Source organism: Sebastes fasciatus, chromosome 22, assembly GCF_043250625.1.
Source record: "Sebastes fasciatus isolate fSebFas1 chromosome 22, fSebFas1.pri, whole genome shotgun sequence".
NCBI lineage: Eukaryota > Metazoa > Chordata > Actinopteri > Perciformes > Sebastidae > Sebastes > Sebastes fasciatus.
In genome coordinates, this window is record NC_133816.1 from 2,149,193 (window position 1) to 2,167,865 (window position 18,673).

Here is an 18,673-nt window from a genome sequence, read left to right on the forward strand (position 1 = left end):
AACAGCCAATGGGATTGTTCCATTGGGATTTGGATTATTACAGAAAATAATATCGGTGGTAAACAAACGTTTATGATACTTACACGTATTTGTTCAGCAAGATAATCAGAAGTAAATAGCTAACGTTAGGATATAAACGAACTACACGACGGTCAGATGAGCGTGAGTATACACAACAAGGCTGTAAAGGAGGACGAGTCGGCGTGATGACGTTTAGTAGTCTTATTTAGCCGCTTCTTAGCAACCGCCTTTTTTAAGACACGTATAAGCTTCAAAATTCACGAGTGGGATATTTTCTGATGTATTTTATGTCGTAGAACAAAACGTTAAAATCTCTTCAGCTTGGGTTAACCACAGACCTTATTTCAGACATCTGCCTAAAAACCCATTGACTTCCAGATGAGGAAACAGGAAGTGCTAAAATGCTAACTCCTTTCTGGGTTTCAGAACTCAGTCCTTCAGCATTCTATTATCAATGGATCAAATGACTGTGTTGTGATGAACCCACAGAGAATTATCAACCGACCTTCAGCTTTACGTAACGTGTTAGTGTCTTTCAGCTCATTGTTTTGGTTTTACAGCTTTAATGTTTTGATTGACTCCCACCGCTCTCATCAGCCTCGTAGTAGCAGGCAGGTTTTTGTAGCAAAAACAGCTCTCTTAAACCCACTGTACACTACTGTTCAGCACCAAACAGCAGACAGACAAATACCCTTTTTCCACCAAAATTAGTGCGAATACGCAGTTTTTTTTTAAACACAGGAAGACCCGCTAAAAATAGGCGATAGACTCCTTTCCCATTGTGAGTATGCTGTGCCGTTGCATTAGCTTTTCTGGGTTTTTTTTCCTTTAAAACCAGAGGTGATGATTGACAGTGGAAAGACTTACAAAGATGGTTTTGATGAGTTTTATTTTGTTTCTGTTGAGGTTGAATGAAGTCTTTGTTTCGACGACCAGTGAGGTATAATTACAGTTTCTGTTAATGGAGTCTGGTGGCTTTGAGGAGAGCATATTAAATGTATCTTTTGTTAATTAGTAAATTATAATAATTGTCCAAATCCAATTCATTATAAATTCACTTCAACACGTGTGACATAGCATTGCTCTGGAAAAAAGGCGAAAATTAGCACGTCTACCCGGGTGTCATGTTTCCATCTCTGCAGGAGCTGGAGCCAATAAATACCTGTCATTGTCATTTGTCCCAGGAATTAATGCTGACCTTTCCCACTAAACACAAAAGCCAGATGTTTGTGGGTGTTTTTTTGTTCAGTACTGGGAAAGGGGATAAAGTTAGCGACTAGCTGGTGAACATAGTGGAGCTTTTAGCAGCTTTAGCAGCTAAAGATCCAGATATTACTCTTAGGAGTTGGTGGAGACAAAAATCGGAGCTAAAAGGGGAGTGAATATTGTACTTACATTTGCTAAGTGGCCAGAAACACAACTTCAAATGAATGCTAATGTTGCTCTGTGTTTGCTGGACAAGTAAGTAATAATGTCAATTTTATAAGGTGATATTATGTCAGTGTTGTGCTAACAAAATAGCAACGAATACTGTACATGTTTACGGGAACAGTGTAAAGGATTTCGGGGGATCTATTAGCAGAAATTGAATATCATATTCATAACTATGTTTTCATTAGTGTATAATCACCTGAAACTAAAAATCATTGTGTTTTCGTTAGCTTAGAATGAGTCCTTCATATCTACATAGGGAGCGGGTCCTCAGTCCGCCATGTTGCTCCTCCATGTTTCTACAGAAGCCCAGAACGGACAAACCAAACTCTGACTCTAGAGAGAGACCTTCACGTTTTTCCGTCACCTGAAGGCCACCGCACGCTCTGAACCGCTTGTGAAACTGTGGTAACAGTGCTAAACCGTGGTACAGCCAGCCGCCGTCTGACTTCTGTTGCTCCTAAAGTAGTGTTATTAAGGTATGGATGGCCTCTGAGCGAGGAGAATAGCGTTTTGCACTCAGCGGCTCACGTTACCTCAGTCTTTGAAAGAGAGGAGTGAGCGGAGGGGTACTCAGTTGGTTGCAATCTGCAACCACACTGCTACATGCCGCCAAATCCTACGCACTGTACCTTTAAGTGACATGAATCACTTTACCATGTTCATATACCATAACAACTGTTTGCTATTGCTAGTACCATAGTTTAACTGAAAATACCATCCATTACTGTCATGATATCATGGATCTACTCTGGAGCATCATTTGGCAGTAACTCTCTCTGTGTTTTCCTTCCTCTCAGACGTTAACAGACAGCTGCATCATTTTTCTCTCAAACTATCATTTCTGCATCTGCCCATCTGTCATCTCTTGTTTCGCTCTCAGCAGATCCTTTCTCTCTGTCTCTCTCTCTCTCTCTACCGTCATCCCCATCTGTCTCCCACTCGCCTGTCTTTGTGATTTGTGGATGGTAGTCTGGAACTTTATTTGGCTCCATGAAGTGGCCAAATCACATTATTAAAAGGTCCAAGTACGTTAAGACTTGGTCGTATTTATGCACTGGACACTGTGGCTTTGACCTCGTCACCTGATGCAGTGGTCTGTTACGTTGTTGGTGTAGGTTTTCATGCTGTTTTGAGGGCATCAAATGTGAAGTAAAATGCTTTAAAGGTAAAGGATGCTGGACTTTCTAGCTAGCTGTCTTGCTGTTACTGTCACTGTTCACCAAAGTATCAAATCTGAAATTAAGCATCCAAATAATTATTACATACAAATAACTCAACTGCTGTTGATTCCAGTTTTAACTAAAACTACTTTCAATCAAAGATATAGTCCAAGGAGACAAGGAGCATCGGCGGATTAAGAGACAATGGGCCCCTGGGCACAGACATGCAAAAGGCCCCAACACATCTCAAAAGACACACAGACTTTATAGTTCTTTTGTCTCTTTTTGTAGTAATTTTATGTCTCTTAGTTGTAATTTTGTTTCTCTTTGTAGCTGTTTTGTGAATGAAATTTGATCTACAATTCCATAACAACTGAGTAGCTGATGAAGAATGTGTGATATGATTGAAAGCTCTAGAACAGCTACTAAATGGACCTGAAGGGGAGTTTGTGTTGTTAATTCAAATAATAAAAAAAACTGTATCCATGACCGGATGAAACTTTCTAGATGAGAAAGAAATCATGAAAAACGAGTTCAGTCTGTTAATTTCTCAGTGACTCCCACTTGTCTGCTGTCTGGTCATATCCTTCCCTGCCTCTCTCAACTGTCCAATCAGTTTGAAATCCAAAAGGCAACTCCCTCCTGCTTCACGTCAACCAATCAAATACAGCTATTGCTACAACCCCCACCCTCACCCACACAGGAGCCAATCAGCAATCACCATCACCGTTATCAGCACAGTTATCTGCACCTGCACACAAACATTTACCACCACCACCACCAAGATGGTATCTAGAGCTGGTTCTATGTTAAAAACCTGTACATGAACATGAAGCCTTTACATCATCAAACATATCTCTCCTGACTGAATTAGTGATTAACTCATATTTAGAAAAATACCGCAGAGATAAGAGAGGAAGAAGCTACTGTGACAACTATCTCAACATGTTTCCTGTCCTTCTCTACTGTAAAGAAGTAGAAATGCAAAAGACAGAGATGATTGCTCCCCATGTTTGACATTTGATGCCTGCACAGGAGAACACCAGTTACCCCGGTAACAACTTTCTATATGTTTTAATCAGACTTTCTGTGTTGGCCTGTTAGCTAATGTGCATGTTGTTCTTTGGCTCTGCTCACTGAGGTTTAAGAGAGGAAATTAGATTATTCCTACTTGAAATGCTTGTAATTGAATCCAGTCCGTGGTTATATTGTTTGTTTTGTAACTTATATTTATACTACATTTAGCATGACTGTAACAGCCTCTAAGACAATTTCTGTGTGTGGAAGTATGTGTGTGATGATTTCTTCTGCTGGTTCTGCTGGTGAAGATATTACCTAACATCTTGGATGATACGCTCATGAGCAGATTATGAGGTAATGGGCCCCTGGGCAAAGACATGCAAAAGGCCCCACCACCTCTTGTGCATAGGTGCAAGACACACAGACTTTCTGATGCTTTTTTTGTAGTTGTTATGCGTCTTTGTATTTGCCTTGGTCTCTTTGTGGTCTCTTTGGGTATCTGCAGCTGTTTTTTTTGTCTCTGTGCAGTTGTTTTGCATCTCTTTGTCGTTGCTTTGGTGTGTTTGTAGTCATTTTGTGTTTCTTTGTAGTTGTTTTGGTCTCTTTGTAGTGTTATTGTGTCTCTTTGTAGTTGGTTTGATCTCTTTGTGTCTCTGCAGCTGTTTTGTTTTTGCAGTTTTGCATCGCTTTGTCGTTGCTTTGGTGTGTTTGTAGTCATCTGTGTCTCTTTGTAGTTATTTTGGTGTCTGTGTTCTCTTTGGGCTTTCCCATTTCGGCTTTTATAAGGCTCGATTCCTCTCCTTGACTCCTCTCCTCGCGTCTTAGTCCAGCCCACGGGAGATGCGAGCGGAGGAGAGAGGAAGAGAGGACATACTGTATGTTTTTAGAGACATGAGACGTTGTTTCCTCTGAAGCGTCATGTGAAGCGACGTCCATTTCTGATGACAGCAGCAGTTGTTCACAGCTGGATCAGCTGTCAGTCAGCTTTAACAGCTGTTTATGTCTGAACTGATCTAATACTAATAAAGACACACAGTTCTTCTCAGTGGTAGAGCAGCAGTGTTTCCTCTCTGTAGTCTGTTACCTGTTTAACAAACACCTGCACATGAATAACAGCTGCAGTCTGTATTTCTACTGTGGACTGAGTCCTGCTTAGAGGACCAGGAACCATCTCTACTGGAACAATAACTTTATATCATTTATTCATTATTAGCATCTGTATTTATTGATATTCTGACACTAGGAATTATGTATTAGTCTGAATGTTTCAGGGAAAATGTAAATGATGTAACTCATACCAAACCCGACGCTCAGGAATTATCAGCCTCATGTGACTGAATGGAAATGAGGATAAATGATGTAAAAGCTGTAAAAGACAGACTCTCCTTCTCTCTCTGACTTTAACTGGATCCTTAATGAAAGTTAACGGGGAAATAACAGATCATCAAAAGAAAACTCTTTCTAATAAATGAAGAAAGTTGTTTGAGGTCTGTTCGTTGTCAGTTCTTATAAAGCTCTTTCAGTAACAGACTCCTTCAGCTGCGGTGTGTGAAGCAGAGATACTGCAGGTCCTTCTGCTGCTGGAACACTTCACCATCAACATGGTCCGTCTGTTGTTCACACCTACAGTTAACATACTGATTATAACTAGATGGTGAATCAGAAGACAACTATAAAACCTTTAATCTGTGATCTGTCTTCAGATCAGATCTGTATCAGATCAGTCCGATCGGTGCAGCGTCCAATCAATAAATTAAATCTAATAAGGGGGCGTGTCGGTCGGTAAAAGACTTCCGTGAAGGATACATGGCTTCTCCGACAAGCCTCCTCACTCCTCGTTCCTCGAGATGCATTTTAGGAATTGGGATGTCCTTCAAGATGGAGCGCGGAGCGAGGAGGCAAAATATCGGGAAATGAGATGCAGCTTGAGTGTATTTATGCAGCAGTTCTGTGTCTCTGGAATTGTTTTGCATCTCTTTGTAGTTGTGTTGGTGTCTTTGTAGTCTTTTGTGTCTCTTTGCAGTTGTTTCATGTTTCTTTGAGGTCATTTTGAGTCTTTAAGGCCAGGGGGGCCCCTGACACTTTGGGCCCCTGGACCTGTGCCCAGTAGGCCTGTACTGTAATCCGTCCATGGTTACTCTTAATAATGAGCACCATACAGTATGTGATGAGGGAGAAAGAGGGAAGGGAAAGATGACGGCATTAAGTGGGCAAAGTGGAGATGTTAAAGATTTAGAGGACGATGGGGAGGAGAAACACAAGGGTGGGACTGTGTTCATTTTTCCACCCCGGGGCTCTGCATGGAGCCACATGTGTCTCTGCTGGTTTAGGATCAGATCCCACCACCTCTTCTTCTCCGGTGTCACCTGCAGTCCGGCTCAGGTTTCCTGCTGACTCAGATACACAGATACACCCAGCAGAGAGACAACTGCTCATTTCTAGTTTTTACCACAACACGGTCAGGGAGGCGTATAGGAAGAAGGGCTTCAATACTTTGTGGCACAATGACAGTCAGTCTTGATAAGGTAGGACTCACTTTGTGCACTTTTATATTATAGCTTGAATTTGGGGTTTTATATTGAGCTGCAATATTAAAAGTTGAATGGATTATAGTGGCATTTCATCTATTAAGGCAATTTGAATATTGCATTCGGTGAATTTTAAGGTAGCATTGCCCATTTTGACATCAGTGGGACTTACAGGTTAGAAGATAAGGCTTGTGTTATTCTGTATTTTTCTTATTGTCAATACATCCCTCGTCATAGTGTATCTCCTTGATACTTGCTTCCCTCTGAAAGAGGGTCAAAAATATATAGTTTGATTTTTTTTTTTTAACAAGGTTCTGTAATTTCCTAAAACAGCTGGTTACTGTAGTTTTTAATCAAATGTTACTTAAACAGAAGGAAATAGAGCATTTGTTGGGGACTATTTTCAGCAGCGGATTAATCCACATTTGGTGCTCTTGTGAGTATTTCCAGCAGCAAGACGGTGTATGTGGGATTACGTCAAAATAAACAGTGTGTGTGTTCATGGTGATGAAGGAACATGTCACCCAGTGTGGCTCATTGATGTGTTTTTAATAGTTTTGGACAACAATGGAGCTCTATGGCACAGAGGAAGAAGACGTATTCAGTAGTTTTGGTCTTTTCATGGGATTTGTTGTCAATAAGACTAAATATATGAATTAATTTTGCCAGCATTATCAGATACAATAACAAATAAATAATGATGTGCAGTGGAACTGTTTGTTCGTAGTTAACGTTGTGAAACGATTGGTTAGGTTAAGAAAAAAACATCATGGTTTATGTTAAAATAACAACGAAACGTAACTAACAACGTAACGTAACTAACAACGTAACATAACTAACAACGTAACATAACTAACAACGTAACGTAACAATGTAATGTAAAAACGTAACAACATAACGTAACAGCGTAATGGAAAAGCGTAACCGAACAGCGTAACAGCGTAACAGCGTAACAGCGTAACAGCGTAACAGCGTAATGTAACAATGTAACAGCGTAATGTAACAGCATAATAGAACAACGTTACAGCGTAATGTAACAGCGTAATGTAACAACCATAACAACCATAACAAATGTAGGAAACGAAACAACCTAGCAACTGTAACAACTGTAACAACCATAACAGATGTGGAATCGTAACAACCGTAACAGCTGTTACAAGGTAACAGTGTTATATAACTGCGTAATCTAATAACCGTAGAAATCATAACAAATGTAGGAATCGTAACAACCGAAACAACTGTAACAACTGTAACATCTGTAACAACGATAACAACGTAACAGTGTAATGTAACAGTGTAATGTAACTGCGTAACAACCATAACAAATGTAAGAATTGTAACAACTGTAACAACTGAAACAACTTAACTAGCGAACATAAATAACATAACAGCGTAATGTAACAAACGCAACAACCATAACAAACGTAAGAAGCATAACAACATAACTAGCGAACATAAATAATGTAACAGCGTAACATAACAGCGTAACGTAACAACCGTAACAACGTAACTAGCAAACATAAATGACTACCGCCCTGAGCTGACTTTCTTACGTAACAAGCATAAAGTCAACATTTACTTTCGTTTTCACACGAACAGCGGTCTCCTTGGTGAAAGTCCGCCCTTTGTTATACCCGTTATTATACTACATAACTTTCAATAACAGTAACTCGATTTACTACGTCACTTGCTCTGCCTAAATGCAAAAATGTCGACATTCAACGTATCCGTGGTTTACAGAATCGTAGCCTACAATGCAAAAAAAAATTCCTGGCGACTGGTGCTGCCAGTACAGAAGCAGATACCGATATACACAGAAAAAACAGGAACTTAATGACTTAATGAATGAATTTCAATAAATTTATGGTTGAATTGTATGCTACAAAAAATGTATGTTGTCACCAGAAGTACGTCATGGCTTCTCGTAAAAATGGCTATAAATAGTGACAGCAAGTATGTGTGAGATAAGATATGACTTTTAATATTATTCAGAATGAACTTGAACCTCAGTTTGATTTCCAGCTACGCTGTTTTTCCATAATTTCACACTGCTGACAGATACAAAAAATAGTACTTTTATTTATAACATGAATACATTTTCTCCACTCTGGTGATGCCTTCAAGCTTTCTGTGCATCTGGTGTATGACGTCGTCCATGTGTGTGTGTGTGTGTTGCTGCAGTGGTTTGGACTGTGTGCCAGTGCCTTCAGGGTGTCCTCATAAACAGTGTGTAATCTCCCATCAGTCGTGCTCACTCACAGTTATATAACCAGCGTATTTCAGTGGGTACTTCCAGCTGCAGGTTCACAGCCTTCACTGAAGAAACGAGTCCTGAATTACTGACTGTTCATGAACTTGACTCTGAACATCCAGTCCATTACTTTGTTATAATAATAATTTTAGTTTTTAGCTTTTGTCATATAGTGTATGATTCTTTCTTACACAGTGAAACATAAATTATTAGCTGGTTTGTAGATAAGAAGAAAGTGTTCCTCTACGGTATGTTGATCTTAGTGCAGATTTTGTCTATTTTGTGGATGTTCTGAGGCTGATATCAATATCTGAGAGTTTAAAAGATCTGATAATGATATATCAGCCAATATTGTTTTTTAAGCAACATTTGGTTATATTTGGTTATTGTGACAAAGTTATGAGCTGAACAGGACATTTTGTAATCTCTGATTGAGAAAAAATGTGATGGCAAGACTGTTTCTAGGTAACCTCCAACATATCTTTGGCATTTCTGTGCTGCAATTTCTTTCATGGCCAACACATACGCTGAATATAATAAATGCATACATCTAAAAATGAATATTTAAAAAAAACAAATGCAAAATTAAATAAATAAATAAAAAATAAATGCAAAAATAAATACATAAATAGAAATAAATTAATCCTTTTAAAAATTCATAAAAATAAATACAAAAATAAAAGTGGAATTAAACAGTAAATAAACAAGTAAAATTTTTTTATCAATTAATGAATTACTACATTTATTTCTAATATTATTTTAGCTACTTTTAATGGCATATTTATTTATTTATCTATCGAGTCATTTATTTATGTATTCATTTATTTTTTTATTTTGGTAGGTTCCGTCCTCCATAGGAGATATAGGCCTATCTGCAGTAAGATTTGCAGTTGGGCTCTAGTGGAGTTGTGTGAGTGCTGAATGTATTTAATCTCTTTGCAATTTGAAAATGTGTGCATGATCTAAACCTAAACTTTTACCCGTGTTTGTGGTCATTTTCGTATTTTAAGCATGGGTTTATAAGTGATATTGAGTGTGTCATTGCCCTTAACATGTGAAGGATATTCTCTGTATGGATTGTGGACATAAACATGCATGTTCTGGCACTGGTGGTGCCCAAACATATTAGAAAACCTACCTGGCCTTAAAGGGGAACTACACCCCTTTTCAAAATTCATACATGTTATTCCTTTAGCATAAGACAGTCCAAAAAACATTAGTAAACATGAACAACTCTCCCGAAATCCAAAAACTAGAGTGCCAAAACTCAAACTTGTGATGTCATAGAGTATAGAGTCTAGAGCTGCTCCATAGACAATGAATGGGAGACTGATTTTATGGACCCACAGAATGTCTGTTTTATACCTAAATGAGCTTCATTCTATTGTAGTGTTGTAAGTTGTGAAACAGAAAGTGTTCCCATAACGTTTCCCTGGGTGTTCTCAGTGTCATCTAGAACATCTCTCCTCATCGTCTATGGAGCAGCTCCACACTTTAAACCCTATAACATCACAAGTTTGAGTCTTAGCACTTATAGTTTTTGGATTTAGGAGAGAGTTGTTCATGTTTATTAATATTTTTTTTTTTACTTTCTTAGACCGTAGGAATAACGTGTATGAATTTTGAAAATAATCATTACTCCAGCTTAATTTTGGGCTTCACAGCAGTGATGCTCCTTTGCATGTGGCAGCCTGATAGAGCAAAGACTGTGGCTAGAAAAGCACTTTATTGTTTCACACATTCTTGGTTTATCAATTTGTTTTCCAGCCACAGATATTACAGATAGTGAAACTGTTTTGTCAGCTTGTAGTGTTGCTTGCAGCACTGTGGGTCATCACTGAGCGGTTCAGATTCAGTTGGAGAAGGAGAGAAGAGGTAGAATATATCACTCAAATACTGTGCTTATGTAAAGGTTGAAGTAGTACTTTCTTTTTGGAGGCTTTCTGCTATTCCTCCACTACATTTGAAATGAGGTGTTGCTTATTGTACTCGACTGTGGCTGGTTTCTTCAGGATTTTACATTCAAAACACATCTTAAGCTGATCATATTCATATATTTTTCTTATTGTCAACAAAACCAAAAATGAAATGATCCTACAAAGAGGTGTGTCTGTGTATACAGCCTGATATATCTTATTCCTCTATGCCATAGAGCTCCATTATTGTCCAGAAACTCTTATTATTATTGCAACTACTGTTGCACTGGGTGAAATGTTCCTTCATAATTATGAGCTAATATTACATTAATTACTAATATGACAAGTCCGACATACACAGGCCTGCTGCTCACTTGAGCACCAAATGTCTAATAATCTGCAACTGAAAATAATCCCCAACAAATGCACTATTTCCTAAACTACAGTGTCCACACGTTTGCTTTTTGCTTATGTTAAAAATGAATTTACATATTTACTATGGGCAACTATAAATATGAATGTGGGGCTGAGAACTGAACACAGGGGAAAAAAGATGAACTAACACATTGTTGGTTTGTTGACAAAAATAACAAATATAGAATAAAGACAGCTTTATCCTTTAAGCTTATAAGATATACATAATATTATCTTTATTCATTTCTGTCTCCATTTTTTCAACTACCTTTTTATATTGATCAGTCCTGGTAGTTTTGATTCAACTAATACTCATTTACTTATTCTAAAAGGTGAATGCACTACATTTGACTTGTAAAGGAGTATTTTTACACTATGATGTGACTACTTTTACTCTGAATTGGGGCTGTCAGTCAATTAAAATAGTTAATGAGAGGGTCGTATTCTGTACAGACTGTAAAGCCTCCTGAGGCAAATTTGTGATTTGTGATTTTGGGCTATACAAATAAATGGACTTGACTTAATCGTGATTGATTGCAAATTAATTGTGACGGCGGGTCGTCGGAATTTTAAGAGGTTAATTAAAAATCGATACAGTGTTTAGGAGAATCAGAACAGTATCACAACACATAATATTACTGCGATACTCATGTGTACTATTTTCTTACTTGTAATGGAGCATTTTCACACTGATGTTACTACTTTTACTCTGAATGCTTTATCCACTACTGTTCAGAAAGAGAACAGCCATAGATCCCAGCATTGTTAGTCTAGTAACTGTGAAGCTAATGCTGTTTATTAACACCCCTCTTACCCCCCATTGATGTGGTTTCTTTCCTCCTCTATGACAGTAAACTGAATATCTTTGAGTTATGGACAAAACAAGACATTTGAGGACGTCATCTTGGGCTTTGGGAAACACTGATACACATTTTTTCACCATTTATTGACATTTGATAAACCAAACAACTGATCCATTAATCAAGAAAATAACAGACAGATTATTCGACAGTGAAAATAATTGTTAGTTGCAGCCCTACATATTATGATGATTTAGTGCTTTTGGTCTTTAAATCGTGGTTGTTGCTCCTGTAAAAGTGAAAGTTGAGTGATAAGAGTGGAGCTACCGGTGTGCAGCGTTGGGGATGTGGTCGAGAAGCTTGTTAATCAGTCGCTGAAGAGACGCTAATCATTCTCTGCTCCGGGAAGGATGGATAACATCTGTGTGGCGTGTGTGCACGCATGACACAGTCGCTCAGTTAAAACCACGTTTGTAGAGGTGTGTGTGTGTGTGTGTGTGTGTGTGTGTGTGTGTGTGTGTGTGTGTGTGTGTGTGCGTGCAGATCACCGCTGTCCCGGGAAGACCTTTTATTGAATTATGACAGGAAAACCACAGGATTCCCACTTGTGTGTTTAGTCGTGTAAATCTGAGGCGAGGAGCGGGGAAAGAAAACAGTGGAAACATGGACGAGACTCTTTCCATCACTCCTTTGCTCTCTCTTTGTGTTGATATTGTGTGAAGTGAGTCAGAAATTCAGTCATTAGAGAGCCAGCCCTGCTATTATTCATACCGTAACTACTTGATGTTGTTCCTGGCATCTCTGTGTCGCCCCTCAATCTTCTTAGCTCACTTGTGGAAAAACAGTGCAAAGTAAAGAGAGTCCACATGTATCCATCTTCCTGTATACGCCTGTGTACGTCTGTGTGCATGTCAGCGTTCAGGACCTCATGATGGATCTTCTGCAATCATCAGCGTCTGGCTGATTTACTGCCTTCTGAGGCTGGAGGATCGTTCTAGAGCTCGGCTCCTCTGACGCCCCCCTGAGATCCTGGTGGTAGATCAGCCATGTGGCTTTCGGGGGTTCAGTCATAGGCCTCGCCAGGGGAGCAGTAACGATGAGGTGACCTTGACCTGCAGTCGCTGAATGGGGAGCGGTAAAAGATTGTCATCGTTCTGGGCTTTATTTTAATTTTTCTGTATGAATAGGAAGCAGGATGATGCTGGAAAAGTAAATGTTAAAGGAATACTTTATTGAGAATCTATCTTGAGTATACTTTAGTGCTCGTACGCTTGAAAGATGGGTCTAAATAGCAGCGGTGTAAAGCAACTAAGTACTCAGGTGCTATACAACATCAGCAAAACTGCTGAATACATTAACGCATCAATAATTATAATCCAATATAGAATATATATTACTCTGAATTTGGTTGTTTTACATAATGACTCTTGGTACTTTAAGTATATTTTCATGTATATACTTTTCTTAAAGGTGTAGTATGTAGGCCTGTGCGATATGAGGAAAATCTGCGATAACATTGTCCAATATTGCGATGATGATATGACTTGCGATAAATAAACAAATATTAAAGTGTGCATATTAGCTATACATATATATTTTAAATATAACTAGGATACATATTTCTAGAGCAGCAACAGTAAAGTTTACAACAGCAAAGTCACCATATAAACTCCTTAATATCTCACTGGAAACAATCTAAAATGTTAATAAAATACCACCCTTTTTGCGATGTGTTCATCGCGCATGGTCATATCGCGATGACAATGAAAATATATATATTTTTTTGGTCCGCCCTATTTACCGCTAATTTCTGCAGCGCATCTCTCTCTCTGTCACTCGACCACTCACTCGCAACGCACACATTACATTACGCTGCTCTGATACCAACTTAACATGTAAACATGTGGATACCTGACGGTACCGTAGACTGTTAAACTCACTATCGACGCGTCCAGGGGACCAACTCTATGTTTCCCTGATAACGCTACACTGCGAACAACAAATCTGTGTTGAACTCAGCAGGACGAGAGCTAGTTGATGGGAGGTGCTATTGTATTATTGTATACATTATGATGTGTTCAGGCTCAATTCAGTGAAGATGAGTATTGTGCTAAGATAAATTCTAACGTTATCATGATGCGTTCAAGCGTAATCTTGTAAAATGTAGTTTTTGTTGAATAAATCCAGTTGTTTGAAGGAGATGTTTACACAGCAATATAAAATGGGACTTATGACCTGTTTAACTTCCTAACAAAAACCAGTACGCAAATGGTAATAAAGGAGTGGAGGTTGATGTACTTGGGATTTATTGTTTTGCTTTTGTTTTTTTACTTTGGTATCGAGAATCGTGGAATTTCACTGGTTTCGGTATCAGCTACTAAATTTCTGGTATGGTGACATCCCTAGTGTAGGCCTAAGGGAACTGACAAAACGCTTAAAATGTATTATTGCATTGCTAAAAGGCCGATGAAAAATTTTGGGTGCACCTAAATTATGTGCTGGTGGTGCACCTAAATGAAAACGTTAGGCACACCAGTGCAACCAATGTTAAAAGTTAATCTGGAGCCCTGGATTTGGCAACATCTCGCGGTGAGGTTGCAGATTGCGACCAGCTGAAGCTTCTCCCGTGTGTAAAGCATGTAGGAGAACTACGGTGGCCGACGTGAAAATCGTGAATGGCCCCTCTCTAGAGCCAGTGTTTGGTTTGTCCGTTTTGGGCTACTGTAGAAACACGGTGGACGACTCTGTGAAGAAACGAAACCACAATGTTTATTTTCAGGGTGATTATACACTGAAGAAAACATACTTTTTAATATTATATTCCAATTTCTGCCAATTGTTCCCCCTAAATGTTACACACTGTTCCTTTGAGTAACATTTTGACTTAACTTGTAATGTAGTATTTCTACACTGTGATGCAATGACGGCCGCTGTCCAACATTTAAAGCTGAAGTAGGCGAGATTAGAGCAAATATGATTAAAACAAGTTATTTTTATAAAACGGTCACAATATCGTGACAGTAGTACATGAGACAGGTAACCTGAAGAAAATCATGTGCCTCTGTGTCCTCCGGTGTCTTCCTGTGTCCTCCGGTGTCCTCCGCTGCTCCTAATGGCATCTGCAGGATTTCACAGACCGGAGGAAAACAAGCAGTAAGAGCTGATCTGAGGTCTGCTGTCCATCTGCTGTCTATGAGAGCCGGCTGTCAATCACTCTGAACTCCGACCAAACAGTCAAACTAGGCCAGCGCTGATCAAATATGAATCAATATTCTGTTACTGTAATGTCTATTTCTCTCCTCACATATTTTCAGAATCATCTTGTAGTGTACTGTTTAGCTGGAAAATTAGAAAGTTTGTGATGCGGCAGCCATTGTGAAATCTGGTGAAGGAACACCAAGTTCTGGCCACATGACCGGAGCACAGCCAATAGGAACGCTCTCTCCCTCTGTAATGACCTATGATTGGTCAAAGTCTCCCGTCACGGGCTAGATGTTCTAAAGCCTGAAAACAGAGCCATGAGGAGGAGCAGAAGTCTAGTTTTCTCTCAGAACACTTGAATTACAATATGCTGAAAGGTTATTATGGGATTTTGGCCCAATGATGCCAAAATAAACTGCCTACTGAAGGTTTAATGCATATTCTGTGTTTAAAGGCAGAAGTTTCTGGGCACAATAAGTTTTGGTAAAAAATGATGACATAGATTATTTGCAGGAATCCTGTTTCATTTTTTTTTTTTTTAAATGAAATAAGACAGTCATAAGACATTACTGAGTCCCACTGTACGACCTAATGTTTTTAAATCCCGCTTCATGCTGTGCTCACTAAACTCTGCTGGGAGCAGTTTTCTTGGGCTTTAAGAGGATTTGGCCCGGCGTCAGTCATTTCAAGTTAATGTTATCTGTCCTAAAGATCCACTCCTTAATGTGACTAAGTGTTCTTACACAAGCAGCTGGCAACTTGTCAAAGACGAGGAGGGAATAAGAGAGGAACTCTTGGACTCTTTATCCCGTCTCTCAGACGGGATAAAGAGTCCAAGAGTCCATTTCAGTGCAGAAGTTACAGTTTGTCTCTAAAGGCATTTGGTGAAATGTAGGAACTAGGGCTGGGCGATATGGCCAAAATCTTCTATCACGATATAGGTCATTTCATATCTCTATAACGATATATATCACCATATAGCATATTTTCTGGTAATTCAATAGATAGATAGGTAGGCTAAATGAAATAACCACATAGTAAAGCCTATTTTTGTATAATCCTGTGTGAATTAAATACTGAACAAATGAAAAGTATATTCTCATTTTAAGAACTTGAGTGCAAAATTAATACTCTTATAAACAGTGAAATTATAGAGAAAAAATAAACAAATTTAAGCCTAGGCTATACAGCGACAGAAACGATATAGAAAAATATATACGATAGACATTTTGACGATATATAATGGTTATGTTGCCCAGCCCTTTAGTTTAATTTCAGTTTTTCAGAAAGGTTTAATTTTAGTTTTTATTATTTATTATTTTGAGTATTTTCAGTTTGTTGTTGTGAGTGCCAGCTATAATGTCTCAGATGTATGTACCTACATACATATACATATAAAGTACATGCTTGGTGCCAACTGTGTAGGAATGGCCATAATGTTTGATCTTCACGCTACTTTATTGAAGCAATTGCAGCATAGCGCCGTCTACTGGGAGGTCTGATCTGTTTCTGTGCTTCAGCATCACGACAGTTGATGGAAATTCATGGCGACTCCTTTTTTCGGTAGTGATATATTAAAGATAAAAAACTAAAACTGAAATGAATTCATTTTCATTTTCATTTTATTAGTTTTTTTATCCAGGCAATATTATTTCAGTTTTATTTTTTCTTAAAGGGACTGTTTGTAAGAATCAGAAATGCTTGTTAACAGCGACACCTGTGGCCGTCAACGAAAGTCAGTCAGTCGGGCTCACACTTGCTCGCTCTACATAGACATGAAGGAGCATCGCTCAACACAGTGAGGCGACACACGTCAGCTAAAAGCACAATATCACTCTATATTTCAGCTGCTTGGCAGTAATGTTCGCCGACCAGACGAAGGTCTCTCCATGAATCAATGCTGATCCTAGTGTTGGCTTTTCCTGCTTCAGCCTCCGGGGCTGAAGCAGGAAGAGAAACGTTATCGTCTCCGACGGGGTGCCGGTGTCTCCCTCCGGCCGCGGTCGGAGGCGATAACGTTACTCTCTGCGGAGCCCCGTCACTTCACAAGACACGGGAAACCTCTGTTGGTCTGGAGGAGCTGCAGCAGTTATTTCTGCACAAACGTCCACTGTACATTCACTAGATATTCTCAGAGCTAAACTAGTTTATATTTAGTTTCAGTTTACAAAAAATATTTACCACTGTTTATTTTAGTTTACTATAATAACCCTGGTACTCACAATAGTTGAAGTAGATAAAAAAGACATATAGATGAACAAGTAGTCGTAAATTCCTTCAATTTAAGATACCACATGAGAGTTATCACATGACAGTTAGGAGGATACAGGATACGTCAGAGACAGCAAGGCTCCATCTTCAAAAGCCCTGGTTGGCATTTTCCACATTTCCTGTCTTTTCCCTGTAGAGGCATCCCGCCCTCCGGCCCCTGAACGGTGCCCGCATCCCAACACGGCTTTCATCCTAAGATGGATGGTCGCGTCCGGTGGTTAGCAGGGTCAGAGCTGTCACCGCCACGACACTTCCTTTTATCTTTTTGACTTTCGTATCTGTAATTCCTAATAACCAGTGTTGGGGAGTGACCAGTTACTTGTAACAGCTATAGGGCTTCAATCGATGAAAATATTTAATCACTATTAATCTCTAATTAAACGCACATTTTTTATCTGTTCAAAATGTACCTTAAAGGGAGATATGTCAAGTATTTAATCCTCTTATCAACATGGGAGTGGACAAATATGCTGCTTTATGCAAATGTATGTATATATTTATTATTGGAAATCAATGAACAACACAAAACAATGACAGATATTGTCCCTCACAGGTACTGCATTTAGCATCAAACAATATGCTCCAATCACAACATGGCAAACTGCAGCCCAACAGGCAACAACAGCTGTCAATTAATTTTACAGATCAATGACAAAAATGGTTGCAGCTAGTGAATGAAATTAGCACCTGCTACCTTCCAAATACAGGTTGGCTGTGGCAGGTAAAAATCTCAGGTCACCTGCCACCATGACAGGTTTACCTTATATTACAAAATATTATAAAAAAATAGTCCGGTTACCTGATATATTCCATATTTCTACTGTGTGGTACCACTGTCCCAGTGTTTACAATTCTAAAGCGTTCTACATAGATTTCAGAAGTGGGAGACGAAAAAAACGGAGTGTCCGGTAGGAATGTTCAGTGACCTGCTACGGTGGCAGGTGAGGAAAAAACGTAATTTCAGACCCTGGTTGCAGCCCTACAAAAAAATACAAAAATAGGCTGCTGGTTTGTCGTCTTCTCTCTCTGTTCTCTCAATTCTCCGGTATGGAGGATGGGACATGCCAAAATCAAAAATAAATGAATAAATACATAAATGACTCGATAAATAAATATATGTCATTAAATGCGGCAAAAATAATATTAAAAATAAATGTAGCAATTAATGAATTGATCAAATGTGACATAAATTGATATTTCTGTTTTAATTTGCTTCGTTTTATAAATTTTTGCATTTATTTATTTATTTTGCATTTATTTTTTATTTATTTTTGCATTTTACAAAAATAAATACAAAAATAAATTAATTAATTAATTAATTAAAAAAAATAATAAAAACAAATACAGAAATAAATAAAAGGGAAAATTAAACAAGAGTAAATAAATAAGGGGATTCCTACAACGATAATTAAATAAAGAAGCAAATTAAAACAGAAACATCAATTTAAGTCACATTTTATCAATTAATGACTACATTTATTTTTAATGTTGTCTTTGCCACATTTAATGACACATTTATTTATATATCGAGTCATTTATTTGTTATTTTTTGATTTTGGCAGGTTCTGTCCTCCGTACACCTGCGGTTTATATCACTGTCGCAATAAATAAAACAAACTAGGAAAAGCACAAAAGGAGGTAAAAGAAATGAATGCCT

General features: G+C 38.5%; 1 protein-coding gene across 3 annotated transcripts in view; it reads left to right on the forward strand.

Annotated features, from left to right (window-relative positions):
* arhgap36 (Rho GTPase activating protein 36) overlaps window positions 1-18,673 on the forward strand; it is a 104,692-nt gene that overhangs the window by 2,619 nt on the left and 83,400 nt on the right. The window contains exon 1 of one of the 3 annotated variants that reach the window (XM_074623213.1): window positions 3,372-3,669. The exons of 1 other annotated variant lie outside the window; for it this stretch is intronic. The gene's annotated coding sequence lies outside the window, so the exon portion shown is untranslated. Of the gene's footprint in view, window positions 1-3,371; window positions 3,670-14,594; window positions 14,698-18,673 lie in introns of those variants that run through there. One more of the 3 variants, XM_074623214.1, reaches the window with a different exon arrangement.